Source organism: Vulpes vulpes, chromosome 4 (genome assembly GCF_048418805.1).
Source record: "Vulpes vulpes isolate BD-2025 chromosome 4, VulVul3, whole genome shotgun sequence".
In the NCBI taxonomy this organism is placed as follows: Eukaryota; Metazoa; Chordata; class Mammalia; order Carnivora; family Canidae; genus Vulpes; species Vulpes vulpes.
Genome location: NC_132783.1, coordinates 98,434,273 through 98,453,932, shown reverse-complemented (window position 1 = coordinate 98,453,932; position 19,660 = coordinate 98,434,273). Strand labels below are relative to the sequence as shown.

The 19,660-nt window shown below is 48.5% G+C and overlaps 2 long non-coding RNA genes across 2 annotated transcripts in view; one reads left to right on the top strand and one right to left on the bottom strand.

Annotated features, from left to right (window-relative positions):
- Positions 1 to 19,660, top strand: part of LOC112926143 (uncharacterized) — a 34,640-nt gene that overhangs the window by 8,002 nt on the left and 6,978 nt on the right. Inside the window, exons 3-4 of the long non-coding RNA XR_012001175.1 lie at positions 14,589 to 14,631; positions 15,052 to 15,139. This is a non-coding gene — a long non-coding RNA (uncharacterized lncRNA). The remainder of the gene's footprint in view (positions 1 to 14,588; positions 14,632 to 15,051; positions 15,140 to 19,660) is intronic.
- The window catches only part of LOC140598644 (uncharacterized), a 35,442-nt gene that overhangs the window by 11,331 nt on the left and 4,451 nt on the right, over positions 1 to 19,660 (bottom strand). Inside the window, exon 2 of the long non-coding RNA XR_012001176.1 lies at positions 16,523 to 16,675. This is a non-coding gene — a long non-coding RNA (uncharacterized lncRNA). The remainder of the gene's footprint in view (positions 1 to 16,522; positions 16,676 to 19,660) is intronic.

Sequence of the window (19,660 nt, the reverse complement as noted above, 5' to 3'; positions counted from 1 at the left end):
TAAATAAATAAAATCTTTAAAAAATAAAATAAAATAACTTTTCAACCCAAACATGATGTAAATATTGACCTGCATTATCTTCTAGGACATTTATATGTTTTTTTTTTTTCATTTATATGGTTTTAATAAACATTTAGGTAATAGAGTCCTCTAGAATTTATTTTGCTCAAACTCTTAAAGTGCAGCTCTAACTTGACCTTTCAAGGTGATTGTTGGCACTCCCCCCTGCATGCTCCCTCTGCCACCTCCCACTTGCCCAGTACCCATTTCCTGAGCACCTACTGTGTGCCATCCTCACTCTTGCCTCTGCACCAGAGTTACCTGGGAACCTGTCTGGGGGCTCCAGGAGGACAGAATCTCCATTTCTGGACCTCATTCTATCTTAGTTTCTTCTCTAAAGGCTTTCTCTCCAAATACAGCCCCATGCCAAGGTACTTGGAGTTAGGACTTCAACATATGAATTTGTGAGGGAGGAACACAATTCAGCCCACAGCACATACATGAAATCTATTCTCAAAGGAGAGAATAATGAGAAAAGCGGAAGCAACATTCAAAGAGATAGTGGCTAAAATTTTATGAACGTTATGAAAGACCTCAAGCCGCCATTATAAGAAATGCTAACATCCTCCCAGCAAAACAAATCCAAATAAAAACTCACCCAGGGAACATCATAGAAAACTAAAGATGAAGAGGAAGTCTTATAAGCAGATAATAGGATGCATAGAGAGGAGCTGAGGGTGTGGGGCATTTGGTGAGATCTTTACTATGTGGGCTGTTTGGGCCACACAGAGGAGGGGTATGGAAAGAGGAGGGAGGCAAAGGAGTAGAAAGTATTACTGAAATGACCTCCTGGTGGAGGAGAGGCAGGAAGGGAGGGGCGTTTAAAAGAAATAGGGAAATGAATGAATGAATGAATGAATGAATGAATGAATGAATGAAACAGGGAAGGGGCGCCTGGGCGGCTCAGTCAGTTAAGTGTCTGATTCTTGATTTTGGCTCAGGTCAGGATCCTAGGGTCCTGGGATGGAGGCTGTGTTGGGTTCCCTGCTCAGCAGGGAGTCTGCTTCTCCCTCTGCCTCTGCTGCCCTCCCCCTGCTCGTGCTCTCTCTCCCTTTCTCAAATAAATAAATAAAACTTAAAAAAGAAAAAGCAAGCAAGCAAGCAAGTGGTGAATTGAGCTGAGCAGGCCCTTTGAGGAAGAAGGTTCGGGCCTGGCAGACAGAGACGCCATTTCCTAGGCTAGGTGCTGTTAGGTACAGAAACCCTAGCCCCGGGGGTCTTTTCCAGCTCACCCTTCCCTAAACAGCTGTTGCTGGTAGGCTCTCCTTGGTGCTCAGAACTAGGCCTTGCTTCCTTCCCATCTGCATCCTCTCCCTCAAGGTGGCCGCCCTTGACCCTGGCTTTAGTAACAGGCTCAATGAAGGTAATCCAGAATCCTCTCACCTGGAGCACTGTGCCTCGCAGCCATTCTCTCCCAGACACCTCTTCCAGGCCACCACCCCACAGCTACACACTAGCCCTGGACTCCCTGCATACCCCAGCACACCCCCCATCAAGCAGTTACTTAATGCCAGTCAATTGAATAACAACCCCCTGGTCCTCATCTCATGTTCTGTCCAGTTGTGCAGTTCTGGGTCTTGGGAGTCATGTTGGACTCACACTCTCCCTCACGCCCATGACCCCACCATATGCAATCCATCAACCAAGCCCCATTGATCTTACCTCCTCATTGCATGTGGGATGTGTCCTCTCCTCCCCATCAGCCCCTCAGTCCACAGGACCATCACTCCCCCTCAGGGGGGCTGCAGCAGCCCCTCCTTGCCCTCCCTGATTCCATGTCCCTTCAAGCCACCCTCCTCAGAGGCCAGACTCCCGGGTCTCCCTATCCCTGGGATTCTGACCCTGTCACCTGGCCCCAGAACCCTCCAACATCCAGAACAACAGCAGTAACATCCACCAGCACTCACTGGGCACTTCCAAAGGCCCCCACTGTTGCAGGAGTGTTCCTTGTGCACACTCATTGCTCACAGGAGCCCCATGAGGGGAACTCTAGTTGGCTTAACATCCCAATTGCCCTAGTGAAGAAACAGAGACACAAAGAGCTTTAGCAACTCAGAGGTCACCCAGCTGGCATAAGACAGGGACAGAATTCAAACTCACATGGCCTGGGGCACCAAGGAGACAAGCAAACTTCCCAGTGAGGCTCAGAAGGCACAGTGAGGTTGGGCGTGACCCCCCTCCAGAGACTTTCTTCCATCAGCGTCCCCCTCCCATCTGCCCCACCAGCTCACTCACCGGGTTTCCTCCCCACTCTGGGCCTTTACACCTGCTGAGCTCCCTGCCTAAAACCCTGATGGTGAAATTTCTGTTCCTGTCCTTTGCCCATTTCATAATTGGATTATTTGTTTCTTTGCTGTTGAGTTTAATAAGTTCTTTATAGATCTTGGAAACTAGCCCTTTATCTGATAGGTCATTTGCAAATATCTTCTCCCATTCTGTAGGTTGTCTTTTAGTTTTGTTGACTGTTTCTTTTGCTGTGCAGAAGCTTTTTTTTTTTTTGCAGAAGCTTTTTTATCCTGATTAAGTCCCAATAGTTCATTTTTGCTTTTGTTTCCCTTGCCTTCATAGATGTATCTTGCAAGAAGACATACACATGGCCAACAAGCACAAGAGAAAATGCTCCGCAGGGCAGCCCCGGTGGCGCAGCGGTTTGGCGCAGCCTGCAGCCCAGGATGTGATCCTGGAGTCCCGGGATCGAGTCCCACATCGGGCTCCCTGCATGGAGCCTGCTTCTCCCTCTGCCTGTGTCTCTGTCTCTCTCTCTCCATCTCTAAGAATAAAAAAAAAAAAAAAAGAAAGAAAATGCTCCGCATCACTTGCCATCAGGGAAATACACATCAAAACCACAATGAGATCCCACCTCACACCAGTGAGAATGGGGAAAATTAACAAGGCAGGAAACCACAAATGTGGGAGAGGATGCGGAGAAAGGGGAACCCTCTTGCCCTGTTGGTGGGAATGTGAACTGGTGCAGCCACTCTGGAAAACTGTGTGGAGGTTCCTCAAAGAGTTAAAAATAGACCTGCCCTACGACCCAGCAATTGCACTGCTGGGGATTCACCCCAAAGATACAGATGCAGTGAAACCCCGGGACACCTGCACCCCGATGTGTATAGCAGCAATGTCCACAATAGCCAAACTTGAAGGAGCCTCGGTGTCCATCGAAAGATGATGGATAAAGAAGCTGTGGTCTATGTATACAATGGAATATTACTCAGCCATTAGAAACGACAAATACCCACCATTTGCTTCAACGTGGTTGGAACTGGAGGGTATTATGCTGAGTGAAGTAAGTCCGTCGGAGAAGGACAACTTTTTTTTTTTTAAGATTTATTTATTTATTCATTCAGAGAGAGCGAAGAGAGAGGCAGAGACACAGGCAGAGGGAGAAGCAGGCTCCATGCAGGGAGCCCGATGCGGGACTCGATCCCGGGACTCCAGGATCACACCCCAGGCTGCAGGCGGCGCCAAACCGCTGCGCCACCGGGGCTGCCCGGAGACGGACAAACATTGTATGATTTCACTCATACGGGGAATATAAGAAATAGCGTAAGAGATTATAGGGGAAAGGAGAGAAAATGAGTGGGAAATATCAGTGAGGATAACAGAACCGAAACTCCTAACTCTGGGAAGGAAACCAACAAGGGATAGTGGAAGGAGGGGGGGGGAAGGGGGGACTGAGTGACGGGCACTGAGGGGGGCTCTTGGCGGGATGAGAACTGGGTGTTATGCTATACGTTGGCAAATCGAACTCCAATAAAAAATATACAAAAAAATAAAAGTAAATAAATACAAATAAATAAAACCCTGAGGGACACCCACCTCCACCCACTCTCTGTTAACTCCTATTCCAGCCTCTCATCTCCAGGCGTCCCTCACTCACCACTAGAGGGCGCCGTAACCTGAAAAATCGCCCTGCAGACGCGCGCAGGGGATGGGGCGGGACCCTGGGGTCTCCTCCTTGGGGTGAGCGCGGTGGTCTCCCCGAGAAGCACTGCGATCTGCTAGAGACTGAGACCCAGTTTGATTCCCTCCCTGTCTTCCAGCTGTGTGCCCAGAGGATGCTCAGCCACCTCCAGTATCTGTCAAATAAATGGGGTGATGTTGAACCACCAGCACCTGCCCCACAGAACTAGTGCTTTAATTTCCACAGAAATCAGAGAGATGGCAAAAATCCTCCCTGCCCCTGGGAACTGGAGCCCAAGAGCCTCAGGAAAGAAACAGATGCCTCTGTTCAGAAACACTGTGGAAGGAACCAGTCTGAAAAGGACTTTTGAGTGGGAAGAAAAGCGAATACTAGTCCCTTACTCTCATGTGCCGTTCAAACCTCAGCACGACTCTGAGACAGGTATTCTTGTTTTCCGTGTGGGTCATTGAAGAAACTGAAGCACAGCTGTACGTGGTAGAAAATGGTGATCCCCACCCCCACCCCGCCCCACCCCACCCATCCCCTGCCTGCTGGCTGGCCTCCGGGCATCTCACATCCTCTGCACCTGTGGTTGTCAAGGTGTGGCCCTGAAGTAGCTGCTGCATCACCGGAGACTTCCAAATCAGAGCTTCAGGGCGGCGCCAGCCATCCGTGTCTACAGCCCTCCAGGTCATCCTACAGCACAACCTAGCTCTCCTTGGGCCTGCGAAACACACCTACTCCTGGGGAAGGCTGAAGTAGTCCCTGCAGGACCCTGAGGGAGAAGGGGAGTGAGAAATCAGGCTGTTCCTGGGAGGTGGTCCCCAGCTAATAAGAGCCTTGGGTGGCTTGGTCCCCTAGCTAGAAAAGCACCCCCAGATGAAGTCTTCACAGTTTCTGCGACAACTGGGAGTCCATCAGACAGCCTTGGTGGCCGCAGAGCATTGGGAAGCAGAGATGCTCAAATTCATGGGGAGAGATCACTGACAATGCAGATTCCCAGGTCCCTCCCTGCATCTCCCAGGTTGGGCCCAGGAAGCTGTCATCTGAACAGGCCTCGTAACATTTGGGACCCTTGGACATGGAAGGCATTAGACCAGCTACACCTAAGTATGAATTCTTACTGTCCCCCATTGGTTCTATGGATTTGATACCAATCCCTGATGGCTGTCCCCTCTGACCATCAGATTCCTCCTCTGTAAAAGGTGGTCATTATGAAAAAAATAATGGTTTCCAGGATCAGCAGTGGCTCAATACACTTAAAGCAGGAAGGCTGCCTGGGGAGGTGAGGGTAACAGGAGATAGAGGACGTAGAATGCCAAACTCAGAGCACAGGTTTTTGTCCCTGGGGCAAAAGGGAGCCGCAGAAGAGGGGTTAGCCCAGGAGAGACAGGCTCAGATTTGCACCCCCACCCCCTCCCGCGCAGCACTGCAGCTGCCAGGCCTCTGTGTGCCAGACACTCTGGGTCCAATCCCTGCCCTGCCCCTTCCCCACTGCTGTGGGATTTGGGGCAAGCAATAGAACTTGCCAGTAGCTCAGTTCCCTTAACTGGTGAAGGAAGAGAAGGGGATTGTTTATGAGAACTAAAGGAGAGAACTCACAGGAGGCGCTCAGCCCTTGGTGGCCATTATCGTGAAACTGTGAGATCAATCGTAGTCAATGCAAGTGCAATCGCTAGAGGACACCCACAGGGAGGAAGTCACCGAGGGCCCTTTGTGAATGCCTTGGGAACAGTGTGTCCCTGGGGACACATTATACTGCCAGCCCCTGGCCCTCCCCAGGGGCCCCAGGCCAGGTAGGAAGTGGCTGGGCATGAAGGCTGGATGGGGCCCCACCCCCCTCCTGCTGCTGCTCCACCCCAACCCACCCACATGACCCAGCTTCCTGTTTGTGATGCCCAGGCTGGAGGGAGGAAATCAGTGCCCCCGCCCTGGGACTGGAGGGCAGGAATGTGGATATGTTGACGTCAAAGCATGTCCTACTTCTGGGGAAGTCGGGATGGGAAGGGCTTCCTGCAGGTCTGCTTTTGATCCCAAGCTAGAGCTGGGGGCTTAGCTAGCCTGAGGGAGGCCAGCCACACAGAGCTTTCCCTGATGGATGCCTTTGGGAGGTGATTCAGGGTGCTGCTGTCAGGGTCCTACCCTAACAGAGCTGTGTGACCCTGGGCAAATCACCTTCCCCCTTCCAAGTCTCCCTTCCCTCATCTGTAGGGTGTGGATAAATATGCGCATTTCAGAGCATCATTCATTCATCAGATATACATTTTGAGATGAGCCTACCCTGGCCCTGTGGGCTCTTTCAGTTAACCTAACTGGTGCGGTGGGGAGGGAGAGAAGACCCTGAAGCAGAGAAAGGCATGAAGCATTTCTGGAGGCAACTGCAAGGAGGTTCCCAGCATTAGCATTCAGGGTAGCTGGAAGATGTCCTGAGGAGGGCTCAGAGCAAGGCCTTGGGACACTGCTCAGCTCTGCTTTGGGACCAGAGAAACCTGGGTTAGAATCCAGATTTGGCCATTCACTAGCTCTGTGACTTTGATCATTCTTTCTGTTTACTCATCCCGTTGTGTAATGCGAGGATAACCCCAGCCGCATTTCAAGGTTGTTGGAGATTAAGACATCATGTCTTTAAAGCACCTGGTACAATGCCTGACGTAGAGTACTCTGTGGCTGTTGCTCTTGCAGTTGTTGGCATTTATTTATAAATGACCAGATGTCCGGAGGGGTTCTTTGGGCATCTTTCCCCCAGATGCCCAGTAGGTGGCGATAGAGGCCCTTTGTTCAACAAAATCTACATTCACTGATGAGAAGCCAGATTTAGAAGTTTATGGGCTTTTTTTAAAATTTAATTTTATATTATTTAAATTCAATTAATTAACATACAGTGTATTATTAGTTTCAGAGGTAGAGTTCAGTGACTCATCAGTTGTATATAACACCCAGTGCTCATCACCTCAGAGGATGCTTCCTGAGCACCCCAACAAAGCACCCAGGCCCAGGGGCAGTGGGAATGGGGGAAGCGGGGACCAGTGACCTCTGCCCAATAGACATCTGGGGAAGAAGAGTCCTGACCACTTCAAAAGAAAACTTGATTTCAATTCATTTGGATACATATACCCAGAAGTGGGATTGCTAGATTATGTGATAGTGTGATTTTTAATGTCTTGAGAAACCTCCATACTTTTTCCACAGTGGATGCACCAGTTTGCATTCCCACAAACAGTGTGCAAGGGTTCCAATTTCTCGACATCTTCACCAACACTGTCTTTTTAATTGTTTTTTAGTAATAGCCATCCTAACAGGTGTGAAGTTTTGATTTGCATTTTCCTGAAGATTAGTCACATTGAGCATCTTCTCATATACCTGTTGGCCATTTGAGTGTCTTCTTTGGAGAGATGTCTATTCGAGTCATTAGTCCATTTTTTAGAGGGCTATTTATTTTTTTGCTTTTGAGTTGTAGAAGTTCCTTATATATTTTGGACATATATCCCTTATCTGACTTTGGTTCATAGATATTTACTGCCATTCCGCAGGGTGCCTTTTCACTGTTCACTGTTCCCTTTGCTGTGCAGAATTCCGGTTTGATGTTCAGTGCAGCATTAGTCACAATAACCAAGATGTGGAGACAACTGAATGTTCACGGATAGATGAATGGATCAAGAAAATGTGGTATAGGGCAGCCCAGGTGGCACAGCGGTTTAGCACCGCGCCGCCTTCAGCCCAGGGCCTGATTCTGGAGACCCGGGATCAAGTCCCACGTCAGGCTTCCTGCATGGAGCCTGTTTCTCCCTCTGCCTAGGTCTCTGCCTCTCTCTCTCTCTCTCTCTCTCTCTCTCTCTCCCTTTCATGAATAAATAAATAAAATCTTAAAAAAAAAGAAAATGTGGTATAGACATACAGCAGAATATTATTTAGCCTTTAGAAGAGGAAATCCTGCCATATGGAACAACCCAGATGAATCTCAAGGACATCGTGCTGAGGGAAAATAAGTCAGTCACAGGACAGAGGGATACTGCATGATTCTAGTTACATGAGATGTGGGATTCGTAGGAGCAGACAGTAGAATGGTGGGTGCCAGGGGCAGGGGCTGGGGGAAGAGGAGTTATTCGCCAACAGGTATAAAGTTTCAGTCACACAAGACGAGTCCATTCCAGAGATCTGCTCTTCAACACTGCCTGTAGTTGACAACGCTATATTGTGTGCCTAAGAATCTGTTAAAGAGGATGGATCTCATCTCAAGTATTCTTACCATAATAAAATAAAAATTAACAAGGAAGTAGGTTCAGGTGATAGGCACCATGGAAATCTGCAAAAGGATTCTGTGAGGAAGCAGAGGAGGGGGTGTGGGGCTCCCCACCCTCTCCACCGCCAGCCACTCCTCCTCACCTCCATCCACAGATCCTGCTACCCTCACCCTCCTCCTTCATCTCTTCTGCTTCCCTCCTCCTTCCCTTCCTGTCCTCCTTCCTTCTCTCAGCAAATATGCACTGTGCACCCAGGCTTGTACTATGAGCTGGGATCAGAGCAGGGAGCAAGATATATATGCCCTCTAGAACCTTCAACCTAAGGGGGGCAGATCATAAACAGATAAATAAAAGAAATAAGAAAGATCCTTACAGATCCTGATGTGATAGAGTGCCCAAGGACCTGGAATAAAGAGAACAGCAGGGAGTTGGCTAGAGGGAATAGTGAGCTAGGCAGAGAGAGCTGCTTGAGCAAAGACCCTGAGGCATTAAAATCCATGAGACCATGGGGAGGAGGCAAGAGGTGGTAGCGAGGTCAGGGACTGATGCAGTGGCCAAACTCAGAAGGGGGTCTGCAAGGTGCAGGCTAAGGGGTCATCTGGGTGCTGAGGCTATCACAGTGGCCACTAATATTGACCAAGCACCCATTCACCAGGCATTGTCATTATCCCATTTTACAAATGGGGAAACTGTAGCAGGAGCCACAGCCAAGCAGGGTCTTCAGGATTCCTGGACATCTTGATGGCCGCTGGTGAGAAGAAGGAAGAGAGTATGGACTGTGAAAATTAACATTCATTTAGCATCTCCTGGGTGCCAGCACTCTGCTGAGTTATTTGATGTTATCTGATGTGAATTTATCATTTTCACTCAAGAGGACAGTAGTATCATGATTCCCATTCTAGAGATAATAAAAAGAGAGTCCAAGAGGGAAGGTGATCTGTCCAAGGTCCAAGGTGTTGAACATGTCCAAGGTCTTGAGTGGCAGACCCAAGATTGGAACCCAGCTCTCCATGCTGGGGCAGAAGTTTCCCTATGCCCAGAAGTCTCAGAGCCACCTGGAGGGCCAGCCAAGTTCTCTGGCTGCAGCTCACCAAGATCCTTGGGTCCCCCCCCATCAGCAAGTCCAGTCCACATGCCCCCTGGGGCTTTGCTCTTCTCCACTGCCAACACCCCCAACAAACTCTGCCATCTTTCCTTGGAGGGCTCCATTTCCTGCCTTCCTGATACTGTGACAGCCTAAAATGATCTTGCTTACCTGGGTACAGTTATCTTCCCACCTGCCTAAGCCCTAATCCCTACAGACCTCCCAGCTTCATGCTTCCCATCCCCAAATTCTGAACCCTGCACTCCCTCACCCAGATATGCTCATGTTCTCCTGAACAAACACACCGTGCATGAGAGCAGGTACAAATCCATCTCATTCATTCATCTCTCTCTCCTCAGAGCTGAGCTCTGTGCCTGGCAGAGAAGGGACTCAGTGAAGGTGAATGGAAGCGTGGAGGCTGAATGGAAGTGAATGGATGGATGGATGGATGGATGGATGAATAGATGGATGAACTATGGACAAAAGACTATTGACCTGAGCCTCTGTTGTCCTTGTGACTCAGGAAGGAGATCAAAGTACAGATGGCAGCATGACTTATGTAAGAGGGTCCTCTAGTGTGGGGCTATCCAGGGTAGGGGCAGGTGTCAGAGCCAGGGATGGGCTGTCAGCAGGGGACTTGATGAGTGAACCCTGAGACATGACCTAGAGCATTTACTGGAAAGGACAAGAAGGGTGGAGAGCCTAGAGCTGGGAGCCAGCATGTTAAGGCCCTGACTCAGCCAGGCACTATGGGAGTTTGAGAAACTGGGAGCAAACACCCACCCCATACACAGACGTGGCCCTATACAAGGCATGAAGGACTCTCACTTATAGTTCCATGACTAAGACTTACTGCGGCCCTTGAAGCAGGTGGGATTCTGCCCATGGTGCCAATGAAGAAAGTGACTTCTGGAGGGGAAGAAACTTGTTTAAGACCACCCAGCCAGAGAATGGCAGAGCTGGGTTAGGGTACTGGATCAGGGTGACCCAGTCTTTGCTTTAACTTGCTGGATGGGGCCTCTCTCTTGAGAGCCAGGCTCATAAATGGCTCAGGAGGGAGTGGGTCCAAATTTCCCTGGAGGGGGAAGAGGCTTGGGGTATGGGACTGTGGGGTCAGGCTTGAGAGACTCCCCAAGTGCAGACTCCAGGCCTGCCCCTCCAAGCTGGCCGCCCAGCATCTGAATGACCCTCCCCAAATGCAGTGTGCCAAGTCATGCAGTACTTCGCTCTTGCAGGGGCTTCACGGTAGTATAGGATCAAGCCCAGGATTCTGACTTGGCCTTCTGGTTCCTTCATCACTGACCCCTGCAAACCGCACCCCCCCACCCCCCACCCCCACCTTGTGCCTTAACCTAAGCCCTGCTCCCCACACCCCACAACCCCACAACCCCGACGCACTGCACTTGCATTTTTCTGAGCAAACACACCCTGCTTGCTCTCTAAGGCCGCACAACCTTACACGGGTGGAGTTCTCCGTGGGAAACACCTTCCCAATCTTTACCCAAATAGTTCCTACTCAGTGTTCGAGATCTCGTTGTGCCTCAGCAACCCTCTCTGACCCACCCGCACCTCTGCAGTGTGAGGCAATCCCACCCCTCTCTGCTCCAATTACATGCTATGCTGAGATCTACCATCAGGGCAATTACGGCACCGTCATAATTACCTCGTTACTCGTCTGCCTCTCCAACTAGACTGTGAATTCCAGGAGGACGCTTCAGGACTTATTCACCTCTGGAGCTGCAGGGCCAGGCAGAGCACCTAACTGGAGTCTTTATTTATTTACTTGTGGAAGGAGGGGGGGGGCGGGGAGGAAGGAAGATAGAACGGAGGGAGGAGGGAGAGGAGAGGGAAGAGAGCACTCTACGGCTTCCAGTGCTCTTTCATGCACCTTATTTTGTTGAAGGGTAGGGGCAACAGGCCAGCTGCAGATCTGCCTGTCACCCCACAGTGCTTGGCTATTTATGCTAAATCTGTGGACCACCATTTGGTTTAAAAACCAAATCTTTATTTTTCATTGGCTCACAGAACTAAATATATCTTTTTAAAAAAAATTTTTAAGATTTTATTTATTTATTCATGAGAGACAGAGAGAGAGAGTGAGAGGCAGAGACACAGGAAGAGAGAGAAGCAGGCTCCATGCAGGGAGCCTGACGTGGGACTCGATCCCGGGTCTCCAGGATCATACCCTGGGCTGAAGGCAGGCGCTAAACCGCTGAGCCACCCAGGGATCCCTAAATATATCTTAAAAGGAAATGCTGCATCGTTACATTCCTTAAAAGGAATATTCCTTAAAAGGAAATGCTACCAACAGAAAGGTAGAATCACTTCCCATCAACAGAAGGTTGTCATAAAAATCAATGTAGCTGATGCTTACCATGTACCAGGCACTCGGCTAGGCACATGACTAACATTAACCTGTCCATCCTATGGTGGGGTGCCACTGTATCTCAAGCATCTAGATGGGGAAACTGAGGTACAGAAATCTTAAGTAACTCACCCTAGGTCACAACCGGAAAGCAGCAAGGCTGCCCCTGAAACCAGGCAATCTGGCTCTAAGAAACAAGGAAATAAATAAGCCAGAGTTGTCTTCTACCTAAATATCATTGCCTTCTGCAGGCTCCGTGTCTGAGGCCTCCATCCCTTGTAACAAAGAGAGATCAGCAAGTGCTAGAGAGGCAATAAAGCCATAGTAGCAGCACCCTGAAACTTTCCTCCAGAAGTTAGCAGAGAATGAAGGGGAATCCAAGAGAATGCATATCTCACCAGGTGATTTTTTTGATATTTAAATGTAGTCAATCAGGACACCTGGATGGCTCAGCAGTTGAGCATCTGCCTATGGCTCAGGGCATGATCCTGCAGTCCCCAGGATGGGGATCGAGTCCACATCAGGCTCCTTGCATGGAGCCTGCTACTCCCTCTGCCTAAGTCTCTGCGTCTCTCTGTGTGTGTCTCTCATGAATGAATGAATAAATAAATCTTAAAAAAAAAAAAGATAAAAATAAATGTAATCAATCTCTGCTCTTTAATGCCAAGTCTGTATAAAAGTCATCTCTGCCAGGGGCACCTGGGTGGCTCAGTCAGTTATGCATCTACCTTCAGCTCAAGTCATGATCCCCAGGGTCCTGGGATGGATCCCTGCATTAGGCTCTCTGATCAGTGGAGAGTCTGCTTCTCACTCTCCTTCTGCCCCTCCTCCTGCTTATGCATATTCTCTCTCTCTCTTTCAAATAAATAAAATATTTTTAAGAAAGAAATAAAAAATCATCTCTGCCAAAGATGTAGAGTGCAGCCCACACGTTGATTAAACTCTGTAGCACAAGGAGCTCCCAGCAGCACCACCCGCATCACCAGCACCAGCTCAGGACATTGTCCAACATCGCAGGAAGTGGAGGCAGAGAGGAATTAAGCAAGGTGTTAAATTAAATCAGTAAGAATGGGCAAAACCTAAAATTAAATTCAAATCAAAGCAAAGTAATCTGACTATAACAAACTGAGATCATATCCCCATGATAGCATGGTACTACGGAGAGAGGACAAAGAACATATCCAAGCAACCTCTTAACACAGCTGAGAGACTATGCTCCCCTCAACCTAAAAGCAATCAAAATGGAAAGACAGCCTGAACTTTACTTAATAGGGTTTCCTGTTGCTCACTAGGTCTGAAGCAGTTTTGCAGTTATTGTCACACTGAGCAAATACGTTAATTACCATAGGGGTGCTAGGGTTGTCAGCAGGGGAGGTGCAAATATGGGAGGAAGATGATGAGAAAGAAGCCTGTGGTGTTGGACTGGAATTTGAAGTAAAAGTATGAGCTCACAATGTAAAAATATGAAAACACAAATGAATGTTGATTTCTAGTTCTTTCTGTTGAAGGGGTCCCAGATCAATGACAGCCCAATAACAAAGTGCCCACCCAGCACACAGACCTTGGCTTATAAATATCATTCTTCAACAAAAAGAAACCAGGGCAATTTGGGGAAATGGATGGTTCCAAGGCTGAAACAGGAAAAATACAAGATGAGCCTGGAACATCAAGTTTTGGCAGAAGGTACAGAAATGACCAAAGAATGATGGAGATGCACCAGAAGGGTGCAGGAGCCAGACTGAAGAGGCCACTGCTGCCAACCATGGAACAATTTGAGTATTGACTTATAGGAGACAATTGAGCATTGAATAATGATGGCAAGGGATTATGACATATTGAATAAAAAAAAGAGTCCATGAATTCACCCTGATAAATACAAAGAAAAGAGAAAGGAAGGAAGGAGAGGGGGAGGGGGAGGGAAAGCTCTTCCTTACAGAAGAATGCCAACTACTCAGTGAAGAGGGAATGATGGATTCATAAAATCATCAACTGACAACCACTGTGGTAAAAATGAATCCATTTATCATCAATGGATGCTGGCAAATCATTGGGTCAGAATCATCAAGGAACAATGGAGTGAGGAAATCATTTAGCTCCATAAGAGTAAAAATGGATTTAGGTAAGAATCATCACAGGGGGTAGTTTGCTGGGGGGTGGGCAGGATATAGACACAGTCTCCAAACATTAGCTTCCCTAGTACTTAGTAATCCCAAAAGGTGAAAGCGAACCTTTGCAGGGGAGAAGTCTGGCAGACACCAGCTTAGCCAAGAGATCGGTTGGGACCATCAAACATCACATGCATCCCAGTGTGATTCACCGGAGGACTCAGCAACGCTGTCGGGGAGTCCTTGCCAAAAATGCAGGACCTGGATCTGATTATGAGGAAACAACCTGACAGACCCACACTGAAGGACAAGGCTGTGCTACAAAACAGTGGGCGTGGATGCTGCAGAAATGTCAAGGTCATGAAAGCTGAGAACTAACTGTTCCAGATTGAGGGAGGGCAAAGGAACAGGACAACTAGATATAGACCCTACCCTGGGCTGGATTCCGGTGACAAAAAGAAATACAGTCAAGGATATTACTGGGACAGTTAGCAACGTCTGAGTATAAACCGTGTATGAGGTAATTGCCTTGCATCAAGTGTGTATTGTGGTTATGCAGGGGGCACTGAAGTATGTAGAGACAAAGAGTCCTGATGTCTACAACTTAACTCTGAAAGAGTTAAGCAAAAGGAGAGAAATGAGGAGAAGGAGGAGGGCAAGAAGAAGAAAAAGTACAAGAAGAAGGAGAAGAAAAAAATAGAGATTAAAGTAAATGAGTCAAATGTTTGCCGTTGGTTGATTTAGAGCAGGATTTCTCAATCTTGTCATTTTTGACATTTTGGACCATAAAATTCTTTTTCTTTCTTTCTTTCTTTTTTTATTTTAGAGTTGGACATGGCAATTCCAAATTCATCATTTTGTTGTAAGAGGTGAGCTGGCATTAATATGTCATTTCCAAGGGCTATTAGGGGACAACTGCCCAAATACCATGAGATTTAGTACCACACTGTGTAAGAGGAAGTCCCCTAGCCTCTGCTGGGGTATACATATGTATATGTATTTATATAAAATGAAAATCCTATATTTTGTTGCTAAGATAGTATAGATCCTTTCTCCTTTGATTGACAGAAATGGAGTAAAAATATCCCCAGTTAATTATGGATTTGTAAATTTCTCCTTTTACATATGTAGAAGCTTTGCTTTTAGGTGCATACACATTTATGATTGTTGTGCCTTCTTAAAGAATTTTCTCTTTAATTCTATGTATTTTCCCTCCTGTCCTGGCCTTAGTTCTTTCATAGCAATTATCATCTCTCTTATGCACTTACTTATTCTCTGTCTCTTGCTAGACTGTAAACTTTGGAAGGTATGGACTTCATACTATTCACAGCTATATGCCCTGCACTAGAACAATGCCTGGTACATAGGAGATGCTCAGTAAGTATTTGAATGAATGAAATACTTTAACTGATTTTCCCTCTCTTCTTTGGTAAGATTATTCCCACCTCCAAAGGAGACAGTGACTCTACCTCTCTGCCTCTTGAATCCTTCCTTAACCAGACCCTTTTTCCCTATATCAGGGTGGAAAAGGTGATAAACATTGTCTTTTTTTTTTTTTTTTTAAGATTTTACTTATTTATTCATGAGAGACACAGAGAGAGAGAGACTCAGAGACACAGGCAAAGGGAGAAGCAGGCTCCATGCAAGGAGCTGACATGGGACTCGATCCCGGGTCACCAGGATCATGCCCTGGGCCGAAGGCAGGGACTAAACTGCTGAGCCACCCAGGGATCCCTGAAAGGTACAGGAGACCACAGTGAGCATAACATTGGGCATCACTTATTACAATTTTGCTGCTAAAAGTGGGTTCCCCAAATGCAGATTCTGACCAGCCCTGGAAAACCCAACATCATCTTGAATATCAGTAGACTGGAAGTGGCCAGTCCTTCCCTCTTCCTCTCACTCTCTGCATGAAGATAGTTTGCTAACCCTGCAGATATTGGCTCAAATGGCATCTTCTCCGAGAGGCCTTCTCCTTAGCCTCCAAGCCACATTGATCTCTTCTGCAAAAGGCAAATTCCCTTCAGAGCAGGTCTCACATTTGCAACTCAGTATCATGGGTCTGCTCCTCATGGATTTCCTGCCTTCTGCACTAGACTGTTAGCCCCACAGGGGCAGGGGCCTGGTTTATACTTTGTCCTCTGCACGTCCAGTCCCTGACATGGTCCTGCCCTATAGTAGGTGCTCACTGAGCTCATATTGGAGGAACTGGTGAAGAAGCTCTCTGCCCAGAGGCCTCCAGCACATACAGCCACCTCACTGCCCCTCACTGGGAACCTGTCTGTGCCCCTCCTGCAGATCAGGGAGCCACATAGTCCAGCCACTCTCTCTTTCTCCCTAGCATGCTGGGAATTCTGCTGGGAGACTGCCAGAGATGGGCTCCTTGCTTCCTCTCTAATGCTGTGCTAGCACAGGGCAAAGTCACTGGAGGAGCTCTCTTGCTCTGCGTAAAGGCCCCCTCACCATTGGGGCCAGAAAGGAGATTGTCCTTTTAGAGAGGGCTCAGGTGCTTGGTAGCCCCACCTGCTGCTGCAACAGAGCTTCTGATTCAAGGTCATGACCTTCACCTTTAAGACCTTGAAGGGCACAGGTCTTGGTTTTCGGAGTCTTCACACCCTTTCTCCACCCAGCCCCACCCCCACTCAAAGCCTTCCTGAGACAGCTCCAGTTCCTTGGCCTGGCATTCCAGGTGCTTCATGACACAGAGCTGCAGACAGCCTGGCCTCATTTGCGCTCCTCCGCCACCCCACACCTGCTCACCTGGCTGCTCAGTATTTCCAGGGCACCCAGGGGCCATTTCACAGCCCTGGAGTCAGCATGTGGTGTTGAGCCTTCTTCGGGACATCCTTCTGGCAGGGGCGGAACTGGCCTCTCCTTCCACTGCACTCTGAGCTCTCTGGAGCTGAGCTCTATCTGCAGCCCCAACAGCAGAAAACCCATATTGAGTGCTTCCCTCAAACTACTTTGCATTAAACACGTTTAATCCTCACAACAAACCCCTGGTTTGCATTATTTGTTCTTTCAACAAAATTAGTTAGGTATTTACCGTGGGCCTCATGCCATTCTAGGTTCAGGAGATAAAGCTAAGAACAAAAGACACAAAATTCCCTGCCCTCTGCAGCTTACATTCTAGTAGAAGGAGTTACCAGCAATTAAAGTAAAATAGAAAATGCATTAGTGATTAGGGCCATGAGGAAAAATAAAGCAGGAGGGGTATACAGAGTATCAGGGGGAAGGGTGGGCTGCCCTTTAAATATTGGAGTCAGGTAAGACGACATTTATTAGGCAAAGACCCAAAGAAGGTGAGAAAGCAAGCCAGGCCTGTATCTGGAGAAGAGCATTCCAGACAGAGAGAAGGGCCAGGGCAAGTCATCAGGGCAGGAGTGTGCCCAGCATGTTCAAGGGATCCCAGTGTGGCCAGCAGAATGAGCGAGGGGCAGGAAGGAGGCAGAGCAGACAGGGGAGATGAGGCCACTTGCTGTGGACCTGTGGGCCACTGGAAGGACCTCGGTTTTCCCTTTGGTTGCAGGGCAACCAAAAAAAGCCAGCGTGAGAAGCAGAAAGGACAGGGGGTTGCAAGATACCGTGGCTCTGAGCAGTGAGGTAGAGCTGGAGAGGGAAAGAGGTCTTTGGATTCTGGATATCTGGGTATATCTGCAGGTAGAGCCTACTGGACTTCCTGACAGATCAGATGTGGGCATGAGAGACAGAGCAGAATCCAAGATGTTTCTGAGGCTTTGATCTAAGCACCTAAAAGCACGAGCCTCTAGAAGGTCAGCTCCTTTACAGATTAGGAAATGAAGGTGCCCAAGTCAAGTAACATGCCTGAGATCACACTGTTGGTCATCTGCTGAGCTGGGATTTGAACCCCGGCCTCTGGCTTTGGAACTTTGAGTTCCCCAACCTGCTGTGGTGCTTGGCAAATGTCAAACCTTGAGAGTTTTCAAGAGAAAGAAAAGAGATAGTGCCTGGATTGGAAATGCAACTACTTTCAAGGAAGGCTGGCCGGAAAGCGAAGTGTTAGAGCATACAGACTTGGGCTTAATGAGCGCCCATTTGCTGGATCCTGGGAAGGCATGAGTGGAGAGGCCTTGCTGCTCCTGTAGGGTCGCTTAGATGGGATTGGCCCACGCCAGCCAGTGGGAGCCAGCCTGTTTCCTGCAGTGTCCCAGGGATGGGACGGCACCTGTGGGTACCTGAGCACAGCCCATTTGGGGTGCCCTCACCGTGGAGAGGCACCAACAGGCCTCCACAATATTTGAGCAACCCAGGCTGGAAGGGCTCCTCCTTGTTCAGGGCCCAGGCCCAGGCACGTTGTGGTGTGAGCTGGGGGTGGGGCCTGGGGAATTCTGGGATTCAGCCTGACACCCCAGAGGAGAGCAGAGCCAGCCCTGGTGCTGCAGTGCCAAGCACACTTCATGCCAGCACTTCCTCCCTCAACCCTGCCAAAGAACAAGTGCAAATGTCACAGATGGGGAGACTGAGGCTCAACAAGGCAAAATCACTTGGCACAAGTGATGAAACAACTAGGAAATTGTGGAACCAGTTTGAATCCTGAAGCCTATGTTCTTCCACTCTGTCATAGGCTTCTTATTGAAGCTGGCACAAGGGCAGTTCATCCTTGAAAACCAAAAGATTTTGGGGGCACCTGGATGGCTCAGTGGTTGGGCCTCTGCCTTTGGCTCAGGTTGTGATCCTGGGGTCCTGGGATTGAGTCCCACATCGAGCTCCCTGCAGGGAGCCTGCTTCTCCCTCTGCCTGTGTCTCTGCCTCTCTTTTTGTGTCTCTCATGAATAAAGAAAGAATTAATTAAAAAAAAAAAAAAGAAAACCAAATTATTTTTGTAAATTTGACCCCAAAACTCATTTGGCAAGTCCCAATCCCCTTCCCCCACCCCTGCTACTTAGCTGAGGGGCCCCAGGCAAGGAATTTCATCTCCCTGAGCCTCAGTGTTCTGTAAAATGACCACACCTTCCTGACTGGCTGCCAGAAGGCCCAAATGACTGTCTATGGAGCTCAGCGCTGGGGTTACCAAGCCCTATGGGAGATTCTGATGAACACCCATGCTTGGGCACTGCTGTTTTAGGCCATCAACCTGACTGTATTGCTCCTGTGCTCTAAGCCTTTCGATGGCTCCCTTCTGGAAAAGTCCAAGAGCCTCATCATGACTTGAACTGATGAGAAGGTATTTATTGATAGTCTTTATCATCTGCAGTTACTTTGCATATTTATACATTTTGGTACAGAAACATCAGTGCCGTTGGTTTTTAAAATGGAAATACTACTACCACCACCAATTGGCTGTGTTGTGTTGTATATGGTACATTTCCCTTTCTAAAATCTGAAAAACTCAGAATTCTAAAACCTCTGGTCGAAATTTTGGGATAAAGGATTGCAAAGCCTTGATTCTCTAAGGCATCTGCCAGGCACCAGGCTGAGCACTTTGCACAGGCAATCATACTTAATCCTCACAGTAACCTAAGCAGACACTATTATTATGCCCATTTGGTAGATGAGGGCACTGAAGCTCCATCCGGGGAAGCAATGTGCCCGGTTCACCCAGCAATAGAGTAAAGGCCAGCATCTGAACCTCAGACCACCACAAGGAGCCACACATGCAGTCAGCACAGCCATCATTCTCTCCCGCTTTCTGTGAAGTCCGCCAGCCCAGCTGGGGGCCAGGCACACAGGACTGATGCATGAGTCACCGTCACTGCCCTCCAGCAGCCTGCCATTGGATTGGGGAAATAGGCCACGTCACGTTAGTCAGGCCCATCAAGGCGAGGGCTTCAACCACTGGTTAGATTCATTGGACTGTATCCAGAAGGCCATGGGGAGCCATGGAAGGGTCTGGAGCAAGAACATGACACAGTCAGGTTGATGCCCTGAGAAAGTGGT